This window comes from Nasonia vitripennis, chromosome 1 (genome assembly GCF_009193385.2).
Source record: "Nasonia vitripennis strain AsymCx chromosome 1, Nvit_psr_1.1, whole genome shotgun sequence".
NCBI classification, from domain to species: domain Eukaryota; kingdom Metazoa; phylum Arthropoda; class Insecta; order Hymenoptera; family Pteromalidae; genus Nasonia; species Nasonia vitripennis.
Genome location: NC_045757.1, coordinates 29,121,032 through 29,139,249, shown reverse-complemented (window position 1 = coordinate 29,139,249; position 18,218 = coordinate 29,121,032). Strand labels below are relative to the sequence as shown.

Here is an 18,218-nt window from a genome sequence, read left to right as displayed (position 1 = left end):
TTTCTCACTGCGGTATCGATTATTTCGGGCCTTTGAATGTTAAAGTTGGATATAGAAGACACGAAAAACGCTGGGGTGTATAGTTTACGTGCATGTCAACTAGAGCCGTACACATCGAACTCGCACAGACGCTCAGTACAAGTTCAGCGATTTTAGCTTTAAAACGTTTTACGAGCAGAAGGGGAACTCCATTCGTTATATACAGCGATAACGGTACAGATTTTATTGGAGCAAATAATGAAATAAAGAAAGCCCTTAAGGATCTCGATCGTAAAAAGCTCAATGAATTTGTGGCTAAAAAACAAATAGTTTGGAAATTCAATCCACCAACGGCATCGCATATGGGAGGCGCTTGGGAACGATTAATTCGTTCGGTCAAAAATGCTTTGAACGTAGTTTTTAAGGATCAAGCGTATTGCGAAGAGCTTTTACAGACAATATTGATTGAAATAGAGCATTGTATTAATTCAAGTCCTTTGACACATGTCTCAATAGACCCACGGGATAAAGAAGCATTAACTCCTAATAACTTCTTGCTCGGCGCGTCTTCAGGTGAAATCAGATTAGGTAGATGCAACAAACAGATAGAATGTTCGCGAAAACAATGGGAGACTGCACAGTATATGGCGTATAAATTTTGGGACAGATGGCTGCGAGACTACCTTCCAACACTGATTTCGAGAAAAAAATGGCAAAAGAATGAATCGCCCTTGATTGTTGGAGATTTGGTTTTAGTTCTGGATAATAATTTACCTCGGAATCAGTGGAAAAAAGGTGTTGTTACGCGAATATTCCCTGGATCTGATGGACAAGTACGCGTCGCTGAAGTACGAACGTCCAGCGGTATATTTTTAAGACCTCCTCAGTTTTGCATCAGGGGGAGAATGTTACCGTTTCAATGTTAATAAATATTGTATTTACTTAATTGTTTATTATGTCTATTCGTTTATTTAAAAAGATCAAGTGATCCGAACGAATGGCGAAAGTTGATACCATTTTGTAGGCTGCGTGCACGGCGTTCATAAAGGATCGTCCGGGGCCGCTTTCCTCCTTCGGTAAGGCGACACGATTATCGTGCAAAAAATCTTTGAAAATTAAAGGAGAGCACGGGGTGAAAAAGTGTAGAGGCTTTTCACGGACGTGAGCCATTGGAACACTTGAAGGTTCGAGGTCGGATAAAGATTGAAAATCGGGTTGCTTAGCAATACAAAAAAAAAGTTTGGATTAAACAATTGAGTGAGCGCGTGAAAATGTAACGAGCAGATTTTTGCGAACTCTCGAAGAGTGCAGATGTGTCGTCCGATAATTTTGTGCAATAAAAACACTTAAAACCTTCTTGATTTGTGCTTTCCTCTGTGCGCGTTTCTGAACACCAGCTACACATTTATATTCCTGAATAAAACATGCATGGAATTTGTAAGTGTATATCATTAATCTATTACTCTTACGTATAAACGCTTACTGTAGGACAACATCGATTTTCGTATTTTCGACTCATATTGACGAGTGATGAATGTTAGAACAGTACTGTGACACATTCGGGAATTAACGTCAAATAAGTTCTAAAATACTTGGATATATAGATTACTATTAACCATCGATAAATTATGAGACTCTCTCAGATGCGATGTAAAATTCAGAACGCATACTTGATTTTCCAATAGTACAATTGTCTTAAAAATATATAGTTTATGCAGGTTCTTACCTTTTAAATTATCAAGTTAGCATTAGACGAGATCCAATTATCCACCTAATATATATATTGTATCCGAGAATAATTAACCCGCATCAATCCTCAAAATTTAACTCAACCATCACGTTACAAGATTTATAAAAGAATTAATTACTTCAGTATATTTGCATTAAACTCGTACTGTATTCATAAAATACAGCTCACGTTACGTAGTTTATGCTACGATATAAACTTTAATGTCACAGCCTATCCGGAATATCTGTTGCGCGATAAACTTTATTAAAACGAATCCATGAAAGAGTACATACGCGTATCTATATTTCGCCAGCTAGCAATAAAAATCAGCGTTTACAGTCTCATAAAAGCAGACGACGACGTTCTCTCTCTCTCTCTCTCTCTCTCTCTCTCTCTCTCTCTCTCTCTCTCTCGGTGCACGCCGCGTCAAAAGTTCCGCGCGAAAAACCAAATCACACGCGTGCATGGAAAGGATAAAAAAGAAGTCGGAAAAAGAAAGGAGTTATACATCCAGAAACAATTCTGTGCTTCGAAAGATCACTTATCGCAATAAAACTCTTTCAGCCGTAAAATCAAAAGCAATAAAATCGTTTTCCTCGATTCCATGAATTTCGATGCATGCGCAGTTTGCGCTGGATCGTAATAAATTCCGTCGAGCCGATATGCGTTTCGGGGAAACCAAAAACAACGACAAAAGATGTTTTTTAGTGTATGCCATGTCGCGGTAATGTTTCCTCGATGTGTTGGAAGTAAATTCGGTGGTTAAAAAGGACCGCAGTCTGTTATTTCATACTTTTGGAAACAATATTTACGGTTACGAAATTTGTGTTACGTGAAAATATGCACTAAGTAGAATACTTCTGGGCTTGGTCGGACGTGGAAATATTTATACTACCTTTGCTAAAAAGTTAGTCATTTGTTTATCCAAAAAAGAATTGTAAAAAACTGAATTGAACAAATTCACTCTTCAGGAAAACCACATCGCGACCACCACGAGATACCTTCGAATATCATTTTCATACTTGCACACACACACACACATAGCCAGGGTTTTTCCCTCTCCCTGACACATACCGCCCCCCGCACACCCCATGACACACAAGCCCCTGTGTTAACCAGCCGTAGTGACAAAGCAGCGCACGGCATGATGTATCGTAATGGTTTTCGCCCGAGGGGTGTACGCTATCACGCGAGCGAGTTGAGGTCGCGGCGGGCTATTCGTGACTCATATTATGCGCTTGAGAACATTGATTTAAAACGCCACTTCTAGGCCTTTTTCGTCATTACGGACCATCGAGCGCGTGTCATTCTGCCTGTATATAGTATACGTATATGTGTGTGTGAGCCTAGTTGCCCCGGCGAAATGTGGCCGGCGTAGACCGACGTGTACGTTATGTGATTTTCTGGCGGTTGTTTTGTTTTTAGTTCGGTATTTATGGAGGTGTTTTTTGCAAGAGCCGTTATTATACCGTTCGGTCGACTGGAATTTTTTCGTCCTTCGTAGTATAAGGGTACATTCATGAGAATTTATGGTATAGAAGCTTTTTAATGGATTAAATGAAATATGAGATTTTTTATCTACAACTAGCGGCGTGTAGGAGCTGTTTTCGGCCGGATAACTTTGTAATATGATAATAGGGGGTTATCTTCTGATAAATTAAAACGTCGAAAGAAGCTTCCAATTGATCTTTTCAAGAACATTGAACCAGACTGTATTTTCACGTGGATAAAATATCAACGGTCAGATGGAAAGTCTTCTGTTCAAAGGTATAATTTAAACTCGGGAATATAAAGCCTGCGCTTTTAACTTTCCCTCCATGAAAGTGGATCAAATACATTCTCTATGTGAAGCGTACATCGCTGCGCGTATAAATCCTCATTCGCAGAAGACATCACATAGAATTTCAAAGCGCACTTCCCCGTCAGTCGGAAAACAAAAGCAAAAACGCATTAACACGCGCGTTACACGTACTACTCTCTCTTTCTCATACTCCCTTTCGCGGAAAACAATCGAGCGAGCACTATGACTGTATGTCGGCGAGAAAGGCTTTCGCGCAAAGCGCAAAGCGCGCTCGCGAAGATAACAAAAAGCGCCAGAGAGGAGGGCGAGGAAAACGCGAAGATACCTACGCGAGAGAGAGAGAGAGAGAGAGAGAGAGAGAGAGAGCTTTGGCTACGAAAAATCCATTCGAGGTGGTCCGAGCTTGCAGCGTGTTTGCAGCGATAAAAAGTCGCGTGTTTCTGAAAGAGCCTCGGCCGAACTTCTTATTTCATTCAGCGGACAGTTTGGAAACTTTGCCTGCGATTCGTAGGTAGTTTCTCTCTCTCTCTCTCTCTCTCTCTCTCTCTCTCTCTCTCTCTCTCTCTCTCTCTCTCTCTCTCTCTCTCTTGAACGACGACGAGCAGCTGTAATATCGCGCGGTATCGCGTTGGGCTGGAAATTAAACGGGGAAGTTTGCGGAAAAGGAGGTGGGAGAGAAGTTTTGAGGAAGAATCGCGATGCCAGTTTCTTTGTGATTAAACGACGGGATCGATAATGACCGGAAAGGGACGACACGAAGGCGTTAATTGCGTTGCGAGATTAAATTTTTCAGACAACAATTTTTCGCACTCCGAACTCACTACCGACAGATTCTTCGATGCTGAGCTCGAGTGCCGCCTGAGAGCTTTCGATTGCGGACCGACTGATTAAACTCGGGGCGCACTTCATTTAACGGTAAGCAGGGGAGGTGATGCGGCGCAAGCGTCTGGCCAAGTTTGTTGATAGGAGATTGATTTTCGAGAAATACTTATTTTTCTTTCGTTATCTTTGGGATCCTCAAAAATGTGACTATACGTCCGACTATAAATTTGCCTTTACTACTTACACCTACACGATTTCCATTTTTCACATGTAATAGGGTATCTCATTGTATCAGAAATATTTAACGCGTGATCCTACAACTAATTTTACAGCTTTCCCATCTCCATCATGCTGAATATTCAAGAACATGAATCCCGCCGCCTCATCATTCCGATACATTTGAGATTCGCAAGTTCGCGCCTCGTCTACAGGACATTAAATGTAATTCCATTACTTACCCTTCATGAATCGCGGCGGCGCGCGAAGTTTCGGTCGACGATGCCCGGCTATATTCCGACGGACGTTATCAAAAGTCGAAATCCAACTTTTTTTTGCTCTGGCCGGCGCGGTTCACTCGTGCCTTCTTACTCGTTTCCCAGCGTCCTGCGCTCGCAGCCTCCCACCTGCTTCCCATCACTATTCTCGCGAGATTCTCATTGCCATTGACGGAGAGCCAAAGTTTCGCGCTAGCTTGAGTTTCTAGTTATGCAAAGCCGTTTTACTTGGGGAAAATTTTGCAGTCGGTGAGAGCGAGAGAAAGAGGATCGAACCTCGAAGGAAAGTATGACGTAGAAATAGATGGAGGAGGAGAGGAATAAGTGCTTCTGTGATTACCTGTTTATTGTTGAGTTTTTTTGCATCTAATTATGGGTGAATTAGCTTTTTGGGTGTTTTTGTTTAAACGAAATATGAAGATGGGGGAGACTGATAAATAAAATAGTGATGATCTGAGGGGGAAATTCGAGTCAGTAAAAAACAAAAAAAGATAGATGAGGAAGATTGTTAATAGATAGGTCTGCCGGAAGTGACTATTAAAAAGAAGAACGGCCACTTATCGGCAAAGGAACAGAGAAAGCTGCAAAAAAACAAACAGAGAAAGTATGGGAAGAAGAGAGAAAGATGCGACAGACAAATAAGTCTTACACCATCTCTCAGAATCCGCGAAATGCGATTATTTAATCCACTTGTTTTCTATACCAAATCCGATGAAAATGAAATGTCCTGCGTTAAAGAGTATGTAATCCGACCGAGAACGAATTGAATCCGAAGCCGTCATGTCGTCCCGGATTTTCTTTAATAAGCGCGCGAACAAGACCGGGTCTCGTTTCCTCTTTCTACTCTCACTTTTTCCGTCTGCCTTTATCCAGTTGCGGAATTTTGCCCTCTCATCTAACGATTATGAGGAAGCGAGTGAATATTTCATCGAGGCAAGCGAAAAAGAAGAAACACGAAAGAATTATTTGCTGCTTGAGAGGAAGTTGTACTTTTTATAACTACGCGCCATTATTTTAAAACGAAGAATTCCTCTCTCTCTCTCTCTCTCTCTCTCTCTCTCTCTCTCTCTCTCTCTCTCTCTCTCTCTACATCTCGAAGGACAATGAGACGGAGCTTACGCTTTAAATGATATTTAAATGCCATGCATAGCTTATTTCTTACTCTGACAACCGAGAAGATGTTATTATGTTTTGAGTGGAATTCGTATCCTGGCGTTAATACAGCATAATGACAATTTTTCATAACGTAGCGAGTAAGATTGGGTCGTTCATAAGTATCAATTTTCATTTTAATGAGAAAATAAGTATTTTATAAACTTAAAGATAACGAAGTTCGACGCTTGTTGATGCGAAACATGAATGGCTGCTTATTTGGCTCAGCTAGATGAAGTTTCGCTCTCGGGGGTTGGTATTTACGATCGATCCAATATTATTATCCCGTTTCATTTTGAACTTAGTTGCGATCGTGAATTACAGCTGCGCCTTTAATATTTCCTCGATGGTATTAAGAAAACTTCCCCCTAGAATTTTCCGAATTTTCCCATTACCCGACAGGATGACAGAGTAATCGCCAGCATAAAGTGCGTAATGCGATTTATACAATTTCGAAGTGAATTAAGTTACTCTACACTTCATGCGCTTATTGAAAGACTATTTTCGAGAACGGGTACAAAGTAAAATTACCCTATATAGCAGGTAGCGAATCTCGGGCTTTATATACTTATGCCTTTTTTTCGTGTTAGATATTTAAATCGACTGATATGTGAATCCCAGAAATTGGCGTTTTCTTTGATTTTATATGCGATAAAAACACACCCGTGCAAACATTCTCTAGGTGATCCCTCACTTTAAACTCCTCAAAATATATATCAAATCTGTTTTAAAGAACCAAAAAATTTTACTTTTACTGAGCTTTCCTTAGGTGTAACCAAAACGATCACAGCAAAAAGGTATCTAATAAAAACTCTAGTTCTAATAAAGCTCTCAATTTTTAATGAACCAAATCTGCAATTGCTCACAATCAGCTTTGTTTCAGAGAGTTTATAAATGAGCCGAGAAAGAGAAAGAGAGGGAGAGAGAGGGGGGGGGGGTCGGACGGCACATAATAATGCCTCCTAGTACAAGAGCGAGTCTCGAGCTTTGCGTAACTTGCTCGTGCAAACAAGGCAGTAGTTGCCGTTCAAAGTTTACTATCAACCGTCCCAGAAATAAAATCCGATTTCCGCTCGTTTCTACGTTTCACACACGGAGTTAAGTACAATGCCTGGCGTGTTGAGTTTCACAGCGACGCACGGCTCCACCTTCTCCACTTGTCTCTCGCTTTTACGATTTCTCAGTCGCCATGCGGCTCTGTGAGCCTTTGCTCGGTATGCGCTGAAATTACTCCGGGGGCCGTTACTATAGGCGCGCTGCGTGACAATAAGGACGATGTTTACATCTGGCGACGTTTATTTATCGTTAGAAAAAATATGATAATGAAAACGTCGCTGCTTCATTTTTAGAGCTTCAGCGACTCGTCCGACAGGCAGGATGTAATAAATAATTTCACGGTGAAAATTAGTCGGCCATTCAGGTGAATTTTCAACGTCGACGTCCTGGTCCGTCAAACTTTTAAAGCGCCAATAGAGCGGCCGCAAGCCAATTGGAGAGATAATTAATTCGACCGCTCGGCAATTCATCAGCGACGTTCATCACAGGGTGAAAAAGTGCATTCGCTCGTTGGCTCAAAAAGATCAGCCCGGCGGATTATCTTACAAGCCAGCCAAATTAGCCGACAAATTCAATTTCCTGTGCCGCTGCCGCCGGCTCCTATCAGCGTTTTCCATACAAAGCGCCTCCGTCGACCGAATTAGCGAGCGTGTCTCCCTCTCTCTCTCTCTCTCTTCTCTCTCTCTCTCTCTCTCCCTCGTTCCGTTTCCGTTTAGGTATGATCGATAGGGCGTTATTCGCATTGCTCTCTACCTCCGGCTCATGCTTAAGTGCAATCTCTCACGAGCGAGCGAGCGAGTGAGTGAGAGAGAGAGAGAGAGAGAGAGAGAGAGAGAGAGAGAGAGAGAGAGAGACAATGGCGCCGTTTTGGAAGCTCCGGATGCACGCGTCTGCGTGGTAAGCTGACCTCTCGGATCTTGGGGAGCAACGATCCTCTCGCTCGAACGCCTGCGTACCTTGTCTCTCGGCGCGCGACACTGTGTTGGCTCGCCTTCGCGAAATTAACAATAACTGAAACTCGCTCTATTACGAGTCTGTCATTCAGACGGTGCATTAGCCGCGCGCGCGACGCGGAAATCGATTTAACCCCAGGGAGAGAAAGGAGGTGGAGGAAGAACAGGGAGGAACGCTACTCGGAGACAGAGTAATAGCTGGTAAATTATGATCCGGCGCTGCTGCGGGGAGTCGCGCGATTCTACTCGGGCTGATATTTATCTGGCTTGGCTAGATGGCCGCGAGATTGTGCAGCTAACGAAGCTTTAATTGTTTTTGCTCAGGTTCGGCATAGTGATTCTGGGCTCGCGTTGAAAAATATTGTGGAATCGTAGCCTGGATTTTGATTAATTCGTTTGTTTTTTATTTTCAGTGTGGGATCGGAAGGAAGGAGTAATCAAGCTGAAGCGCATTCACCTGTGAGTACAAATTCATTTAACAGATGATAAAATACGATAATTCAAGTGATCGAGCGAGTTCCATTAACGGGAACTAGTGAAACGTTTCGAATGAATTCCGCAAAACCGATGGCTCGTTACGAAAGCCACCAATCAACTAATGATATTTTTAACAGTCCCCATATCCCTGTTTCTACATGGTACTTGAGGATAATGAGCCAGAGCTCTCTGAGAGTTGACGTAACGTTAGTCTACACACTCGTTAGCCGAGTAGTTGCGTAAAATATTCGCGAGGCACAAATCACCTCGTACATTCACATTACAGAAGCTCGTCTAATGGATCTGTAATTTACTCAATGCTCGTTCAGCCGGGCGAAATCGGCCTTCCGCGCATCGTATTTATCGGATAACAAATGCGCCGCGTTTCGGAGAGACTCGTTCTTAATTCCTTCGTCATTCGTAAAAGATAACGCACATGCAAAGCTCTGCGGGGAGCCGATCTCTATCTTCAGTCCTAATGAACTTGTTACTCAGCAGACTTACGAGCTTAATTTCGTTGGAGGAAATGGAATTTCGAAATACTGTGCTTTTATATTCAGGTTTAAATTTATAACGTGACAACGGTTGTCTTCAGAATTCAAGGGAAAGATGTAAAAGCGAATTAAAAAATTCTTACGCAGCGTATATAAGAGGTCGGAATGCGGTGGAGAAGTCAAATAAAGCTCGGCTTTTGAAACGTATCGTCCCCCGGGAATTCCTCGACAATCGTGTACGAGAACCGAGAGTAAAACTGATCTTTGTTCTCGCTTCGCTGTCCCAATCAATCAGTCCAGCTGAGAGACGAAATAATGGTCGTACCGGAGGTATGTATGCTTCGCTTTCCCAGCCACGTATAGTCACAAAAGGATCGCGTATACGGCTGTGTTACACTGGGGGGGAAACGTTTGAGGTTTCCATCCCAGGGAAACGTATCATCGCCATCTGGTTACATCGTGCCATAGTCGTTTGTACAAGGGGAAATTGAAAAACATCGGACACCGGTATGAGCCTGTCTATATCCATCCGATTCTCATTTTTCTCTCGCTCGTAGTTCCGCATTTTTTCGAAATGAATCCTCCATTCTCTTACACTCGGCTTCACTGATTTTCCCCATTGTTTTTTACTCCGAGCTGTTATTTTATACTCTCCTTATCCCTCTAAATGCGATGTTTCTTGCTCTCTTCTCCTCGTTTTTCTCGCCCCCCCCCCCCGTTCCGTCGCACGTTTTCTTACGGCTTTCTCTTTTACTCTGTCGGTCTTTCTTTTTTCCCCGCTGCCTCTTTCTCTGTGCCACTATCTCCGTTGCTCTCTTTTCGATTTTACGGAGCTTGGTTGCATCGCTAGCACGACCGTAATTTTCAAGAGTACGGGAAGCGAAACTCGATTCGAGAGATACGGCACGAAAAAGAAGGGAGGATGCGAAGGGAGAGAAAGAGGCGACTGGATGGGAAAATAAGAGAAGAAAAGATATCAAGTGACTTATCGATATTTTTTCATTGATTGCCAGCGAGTGTGAACGATTTTGAATACAACTTCCCATCAATCGTCCGCTACAGAGGCAGAGATCGACGACGCGTATCATTGCTCGACGTGAAAAAAAATCTATCATCCAAAGAAGCGAATCAACGTCTTTCAGGCTTACAAGCAAACACGAGGGAAGATGTTGAATCCCATATAGCCCGAGCGTCACACACAGTGGTCACTTGGTGAAATCACTAAAAGCCAATGGGAAAGAAGAGGGTGAGGATTCGTGATCCTCTCGTCGTCCCTTTAGACGTGGACGATGCTCTCAGCTCTCGGCGTCGCTCTGATCCTTTTTCTCATCTCGTCCTAGTGGTGGCGGTAGTGGACGAGAGCGAGCCCGAGAAACGAGAAAATGCTGTCGGAACCATCTCGTCGCGAAGCTACACTTGTACGAGCTTCGCAGCAGTATACATTCGAAGCGGATGACATAAGCAAATCGTCGAGTGCTTCGACTTTTAAAAGCCGAGCCTTAGGAGTTACTGAAATTGAGTCAGGCGCATGCGTTATTCGCTAAATACACATCTCGCAAGTAGTAACATCGCCTACTGATCAGACGGTGTTCGTGAAACGAGAATCCTAGCAGCAATCGAGTCGAGGAAGAAGCCGCAGAAAACCATCTATTTTCCTCTCACCTTCGAAGTCATAAGAAAAGGAAGAGGAGAAAAAATGAGTAACAAACTTTGCCTCGGCTCCGAAAACTCGATTGCATCCCTTTTCCCTCCCGCGTCTTCCGATCTTCATCCGTACAAATCAAAGCGCTCCATTACACAGATTCGCCTGGCAACCTATTGACCGATGAATTGAGTAGCTTCTTTTTTCGCCTTCGACTCTCGTTACTTGCGCGCAAGGAAAGAGAGAGAGAGAGAGAGAGAGAGAGAGACAGAGAGAGAGAGAGAGAGAGAGAGAGAGAGAGAGAGAGAGAGAGAGAGAGAGAGAGAGAGCTACACCTTCTGACCCATCGATGAGATTTTCCCCGGACAATTACAGCTTCTACAGACTATTTGGCGCTGAGGTATATCATCAGATGGCTCCTGCGCTAAAGTTAGCTTCTCATCTCTCTCACTCTTTCTTGCTAGGCAAGTTTTATTCTAGCCCGCGTGCCCCGACTCTTTCTCGGAAAGTATTGCGCGCGGGAGCAAACGCAAAGCCGGATTCGACGTTTGCTCCGGACTCCAACTATGCTAATCGTCGAGCTTCTTTTCTTGCTTCTCTCGGCGGCAGAAAAATCCCCTTAATCTCGACGGTTTTACACGGCCGATTCGTGATTGAAATGTCGATGTGAGAGAGAGAGAGAGAGAGAGAGAGAGAGAGAGAGAGAGAGAGAGAGATATGACTTGCAAAGCAGTCGCGATGTGAAGAGTCGGAGTAGCGCGAGTGGGAGATAGTTTGAATTTCGGATGTCGCACTTACAAAACAGCCTCCGGAATGAAATGATCAAATACTTGTTTTAACTTCCATTTCAAGAACTTTAATAATTCATTCGGCTCTATCTCGCCGGCAGGAGACGCGCCACTTTTTTTCCTCTCCCCTCCCGCTTTCTTAAAACGTCGGGAGATCCGAGTGCTCGAATAAATCGTTTTATAAGCTCGGCGAGATCTCCGCAACTTCGTACTTTTACTGATGTTCTCTTAATTTACTTACCAACTTTTATCGGCGTGGAGGAAGAGAGAGAGAGTGAGTAAAAAAATATTCGCATTAGAAATTAATTACTCCGGCGGCAACTAGCAAACGGACGTACGACTCACGAAGTCGAAGAACTCTACTCGAGGCTGATCAAGTAAACATAAAAACACTCGGCAGCGGAGACCTTCGTCAAAGTAAGCGTGCGGACTTTCATACGAATCAACCGACATTCCTGCGGGAAGTTTGCTTGTTAGCCGAACTTTTGATGCTAAATACACAACTGGCGATTGTCGCACGTCTATCCTCGGACTGCTGCGGAAAAAATGTAACGCGGCGGATCATTAAAAGTTTCGTGGGAGCAATCAGTCAGAGAGAGAGAGAGAGAGAGAGAGAGAGAGAGAGAGAGAGAGAGGGAGAGAGAGAGAAAGAGAGAGAGAGAGAGAGAGCTCGCGTATGCGGAGGAAAAACGAGCCCATTATGCAAAATAGCCCGAAACAAACACACAGACATCAGGTCCGGCTGTCGAAACCAGCGGGACGCGCGCCAAGGCAAAAAGAGGCGTCAAAGCATCACGGGAAGCCCCGGGGGCAATAAATCATCGACGCGATAAGTGCAGCGGAGCCTCTGATAAGCCCAAAGATTGCAAAGCTCGAGAGGCATCGCTTTCACAGTTTGTGTGCTCTCTGCAGTCAGTCGAGTTGGCCGCAACGCAGGGAAACGATATCCAAGCCTGGAAATATTGATCGAGCAATTATTCTCGAGTGAGTTACGACGGACAACGATCGTGAATTAGATTAAGCCGCTGTGTGACACACGGTGATATGAGTTACGGGGATCACGTCCGGCTCTCTATGTGTGCACCGCGCGCTGTTCTCGTCACTCAAAAGAGCCGGAGCCACCCACGGGAGATAGTGTGCACATACACGCGAGAGACAGGAGAGACGAGATGTATTAAACGAACAGGGTGATGCCTACAGATGGATGTGCGTCGTGTTAACTCTCGCGCAGTTTTTCTCCTATGGTTTTAGTATTTAAAGTACGACTGTGCACGAAAAAGCTCAGTAAATAATGACGACGAAGTGGAGGTGCAATACAGTATACCAACGGAATACGGAATGGACGAGTGACACAGAAACGAGTATGCGAGAAGAGGGAGTAGGGCATGGGAAAGTGCTCGAAGCCGAGAGATAGGGCGTGAGTATCGAGCAGTGTGGATAGGTGTGGGGGTCGGAGAAGAAGAAGGAGGTAAGAAAGACATGAGAGACGGGGAAGTAGAATGCGCGAGTCTTGCACTTTACAGCGAGTGCCCTTTTGAAAATATAGCTCCCAAGGCGGGTGCTCCGCAAGAATATCGCGTCACAGTTACGATAAATTTTATTAGCAATAAAATGTTTCCGCTCGCGGTTTGCTTAGGCCACGCTGTAAATTGGCTCGACTCCTCGTAAATCCGGCCACGGGAAAGGACGCTGGATGAAAATTAAGTCAGCCCCGCGGTGAAGGCGTTATCAGCTCGAGTCGAAATATTCGAAAAGCGTCTCCCTACCACATTCACTCGTCCTCGTCACGGCACATACGTACGCGGTGAGGAAAAAAAGTCGCTATATAGCGCGGCCGTAGTCGGCGATATTTTGAGCGTTCGAGACACGCGCGGATCGTAAAGCGAGCGTGATTAAAATTTTTCATAAAGCCGCGCGCAGCCATTCCTCTCTCGGCAGACTGGACGCCGGCAAGTTTCGAGCACCCACTTGAAAACTTTTCAACCCTCTCTTTCCTCCTCTCCTGTGTGTGTGTGTGTATATAGACACACAGGCGCACACGGGCTAACAATGTAGCCATTACTCTCCGCTGGTACTGGCCAGCTGCTTATGGGGCGACGTCGGCGCGATGACGTATTACTTGGCCCTTTCGCGAATGAAATTTTTAGGCGTTTGTGTGCTCGCCGCCGAGCGAGTTTATACGCTCGCCGGGCGAGCCATGTTGTTGTGTGAGTTACTGGAGCTGCATATGCTGCCGGAATCCTTTTTAGTCGCGCTTTTTTTTCGGAGCGCGAGAGCTAGGAAGGGCGAGTTTTGCTTTTATTGCCCAGGTGGATTCGTGCGTGTTAAGGTGATTTACGGGAGTAATAGCCGGACTAAAATGTTTCCAAGTTTCTCCGGAGAGTTTTACGCTCTAATTTTAAGTGCGTATTTATCAACAGCTTTGGTAACATCAATTCAGTTTATTCCTGGCGATATATTTTTCGCGAAATGGTCGTACTTTTTCTCGCTTCTTGGTTTTTGCATCCCTTTTTTTAATTCATTACGCGACCGCGTTGATGCACGGTGTAGCTGATATTCGCGAAATTGTTTATTAAGTTCTCGCGTTTTATCGCGCGTGAATGCTGCCAGTTATTGAATTCCACGTTGCACCTTTGAAAGTTTTAATCAAAAAGTATCACTATTTCTTCGGAAGAGCAATTTTTTGAAAACCAAACCAACTGTGCAACGCGCCAATCGGGAAAAAGTAAAAACAACGAAAAAATCTTTATTATTGAAAAAATATCGGTATCTCGTAAATTCCGCAAGAAAAATCCAGGAATACTGGGAGAGAGCCAGCGCCATTTATTCCACTTGGGCCATTTTTCACACCGAGAGCTAGCGCGCGACTAAATGCCAATCGTCGCACGAAGCCCCTGCGGTCGGTTGCCGCGTCAATTGCGAGATAATACCGCGACGACCCGATGAAACAGGCGCGGATCAAAATGTGCCCGTCTCTGGAAGTCCAAAGTCGTTAATATGCGCGCGCCATGCCGGAGGGTTATCGTTTTAATTTTGTATTCCGCGATCCCAAGGTTTATGAAGGATTCTTCATCCCTCTCGCGCCGCTCTCGTTTTACGGTCATCCATTTCCGTGGGATCGTGTCTGGAGAAACTCTGACGAAAGATTTTTCGTTTACTAATAAATATTCCGCGATACAGAGAGATCTTAACACAGAGAAACGTGATTCAAGATCATATGTGTCAGTCGTTCGAAGTCATGACAAATTCACAGGCTATTCTAAAACCGTTATATACTGCGGTTCTTCAGTGTTTCGATTTTGCTCGAAACGCCCTGCGTTCATTACATGATATTAAATTTCCCTTCGATCTCTCGCAATGCCCCTTCTCGGCGCAATAATATCACAGTTTTAATTAAAGACAAAACGTGGGGCATTTTACCGTATTTCTCCGTCATCCTCGATCATCTTAATTAAACCTAATACAGACTGGGAAGAAAAAAATGCCCATTAATTAAAATGAAATTCCCCGACAGAGCCAGGCCATTACATTTAATAAAACCGCATGTACGACAAGCCGAGCCCGACAGCGAAATTCTCGCTCGCGAATTTTGCATAATCGCACAATTTTCTCTCCCAGCATTGCCAGAGACCACCCTCTAACACGACTGCTTCGCTGCCGATGTTGCTCCCCCTCTTTCTTTCTCTCTCTCTCTCTCTCTCTCTCTCTATATATATATATATATATAATATCATATATATATATATATATATATATATACATATATACATATATGCATCGCAGGCAAGTGTCGTTGATGCGTGTGGCTCAGGTATGTGCAGCGAGAGAGAGAGAGAGAGAGAGAGAGAGAGAGAGAGAGAGAGAGAGAGAGAGAGAGAGAGAGAGAGGGGGGGGGAACCGGGGCTCGCATGACTCGACTGCAGCAGCGTGTTCGACACGAGAGAACGGTTATACATGAGGTTGACGGGCTGAACACGATCAATATTACAGTGTACGCCGTGTATGTACGTCTGTGTGTGCGCGCACCTCGCTGCAGGCTACTGAAATTTAGAATTACGTAAGCGCTCGCTCTGACTCCTTCTCTCTCTCTCTCTCTCTCTCTCTCTCTCTCTCTCTCTCTATAACGTGAGGCTGGTGCGCTTGGTTCAGTTGTGCGATACTTCCAGATGGGTAAAAGCCATGGCTGCGTCGATTGCGTCGATGGAGAAGAGTACGATGAATAGGTTCTTCGGTGATTTTGTTTGGAGTATGAATAGATTGCGTAATTAGACAAACAGCGGATCAATTAGACGTGAAAGCTCCGGAAGATAAATTATATGTAAACGTACATGAGGCGAAAGTTTGAACTACATAATTAACGGCTTATTGTTCAGTAGAAAGTTGCCGCTATAGTCAGACACATAGAGATGATGTGGTTGTTTACCTCTGATAAACGAGTTTCTTGTGTAAAAAGTCGTTCACTGCAGCAGACACGTTTGTAATTATCTGAAGAGGAGTACCGAGAAACACAAGGGGTATGAATTGAAATTAAATTATAACAAGCAATTAAGCTCGTCAATATTATGCGCTTCTTGTTCGCTGCTTCAAGAGACATATCCTTAGGCGATCAATTAATGTATATATTCTGTTGCTTCTCTGCAGCCCTCGAGGTCCCTGCAACCGGTGTCTCGGATCGTAAACGTTTGAATCCATACATGTGCCATTTATGAGTACCTTTGTTCAACTGCTTTATTTTAAATGAAATGGCTGCTATTAGGCGTATTTTTAAAAATACGTTTTATTTCAGCGGCTTGCACTGGAAAGTCAAATTTTGAAAGAGCTTAAGAAAAATCGGATTAAAAATCTAAAAGAGAGCAGTCGACGTAATAATTTTTTTTATCATTCCACAATATTTCAATTCACTGGAAGCGTCTCCACTTCAAAATTAAATTTTTCAAAAACTTCATTATCTTTATTACTCGCTGAGCTTTCAGCTTTGCAGTCGAAGTTTTTTAAGGGACGAAGAATCGCTGCTCTTAATCTGCAAACACAGTCCTCCATTTTTTTCCTTCATTTCCGCTGCTCATCATTAGTAAATGTAATCGAAACGAAGCCCGTTGCATAAAATTTCGACGCACGTGTACGTCGACAGCCGTGAGTCCGAAGAAAATGAGCATTTAATATAGGCCGGCCCAGAATACGCATCATTCGAAATGATTAAATTTCAAAGCTGTTTCCAAACAGTTCGAATATACCTCGTTTATTTTTGAAAATTCGCGCCTCGACGGGCGTCGATCTGTCTTATTAGATAATGTATTGGTGTATCAATTGAAAATACATGCAAATTAATACACTGCACCTAAGCGCGTTTATTAAATGTATTAAAATCTCGCAATCGATATTTAAATAACTCTAATTAATTGGTAAATAATCTCGTAATCGCATCGAAAACGTAAACCACGATCCTCCAAACTGTATGTAACTCCGGACCGTTTATTTTTACCTTCCTCCCGCGGGCGGAACGTCGCGCTTTGCGCATAAACGAAATTAATGTCGCTCGCTCGTAAAAGTTTGAATGAGTTTGCTAAAAACAACCGCACTGGTATAAAAAACAACTGTCCCATAACCATCAGTGTTTTCCTTCTGCTGCCTCGTAGTACAGCTTCTCTCGCGTTTTTTTCCCCGAGATAGCAAAAGAATTTTCAGAATTTTCTCTCCCTCTCGTTTTTCTATTTAGCGTATTCGCATATTTCTTTCTTCCGCCAGTACGCGCGCATGTCCCCGTTCATTTAACTCTCTCTCCGGTGGTTCACCTTCCGCGCAAATCTCCGTAGCCTCCATCTCCCGGAGCTTTTTTCTCTCCCCTCTGCTGCCCCGATCCCCAGGCACAGCTTCTCCTCGACGTCTGGATATTATTTAAAATAGAAAATGCTCTCGGGGACGAAGGCGAAATCGCAGTCGGGTATTGGAAAACGATTCAGGGTCCAAGATGAAAACGACTCGACTCCCACAATAGCACCGCTGCCACCGACGCCGCGGCGTTGCACCTATACCCACCCCCCTATCTCTTTCAATTCGTCCTACTCCAACGCGACCTTTTCTCTTACGCGCGTGCGTGTGTGCATCGCTCTATCGACAGGCAATGTCGCGCTAAGGATTTTTCCAGCGATTTTCCTTGGATTTTTCTCGGTGGCTGCGGGTGAGAGAGGGAGAGAGAAAAAACACAGCGCGCGTCGTATACGCGCCTCCGATAAAAAGAAGATAGACCGCATACGCGCGGCTGAGGGATAAAAACATCGCGTGTGTGTATGCGAGAGAGAGAGAGAGAGAGAGAGAGAGAGAGAGAGAGAGAGAGGGATGCCCTTTGTTATATAACCAGGCGAGTCGCGGTGGATTGTAGACCGGTTTTTATCCGCTGTTTGTTTTATTTTTTTTCTCCCTGACGGCTGCTCTCTATTTTTTTCCATTTTGAATGTATGCTCTTTTTTTGTCGCTTTCGCGCGCGCGCGCGTGCGTCGCAGTTTTTATTCTTCGATTGTTTCGTGTTTTTCACCCTCTTTTTTTGTTTTCGTTTATATTTTTGCCCTCGGAGGTCGAGGTTTTTTTCGCGACGAAACAAATTCAATCTCGAAAATTAAAACGTCGGGCCTCCAGCTGACGACAAATCCCGCGCTGTTGAGCTCCCGGGGGAGCTTGAATGTATGAATGATGTATTTTATTTGTTCCCGCTGGAAGCATCTGACATAGATTGGCCTAGTCATTGTTCGTGGCTGTGAGTATTTATGCGATGCTTTCTCGAATGAGACGTAATCACTTACGCTTATCAACGTAATTAATGAGTTAATCTCAGAA

General features: G+C 44.0%; 1 protein-coding gene across 5 annotated transcripts in view; it reads left to right on the top strand.

Moving 5' to 3' along the window:
* The window catches only part of LOC100120219 (discoidin domain-containing receptor 2), a 185,155-nt gene that overhangs the window by 82,924 nt on the left and 84,013 nt on the right, over positions 1-18,218 (top strand). For all 5 annotated transcript variants that reach the window (XR_004226327.2, XM_031920837.2, XM_031920840.2 and 2 more), the window contains one exon: positions 8,400-8,445. The gene's annotated coding sequence lies outside the window, so the exon portion shown is untranslated. The remainder of the gene's footprint in view (positions 1-8,399; positions 8,446-18,218) is intronic.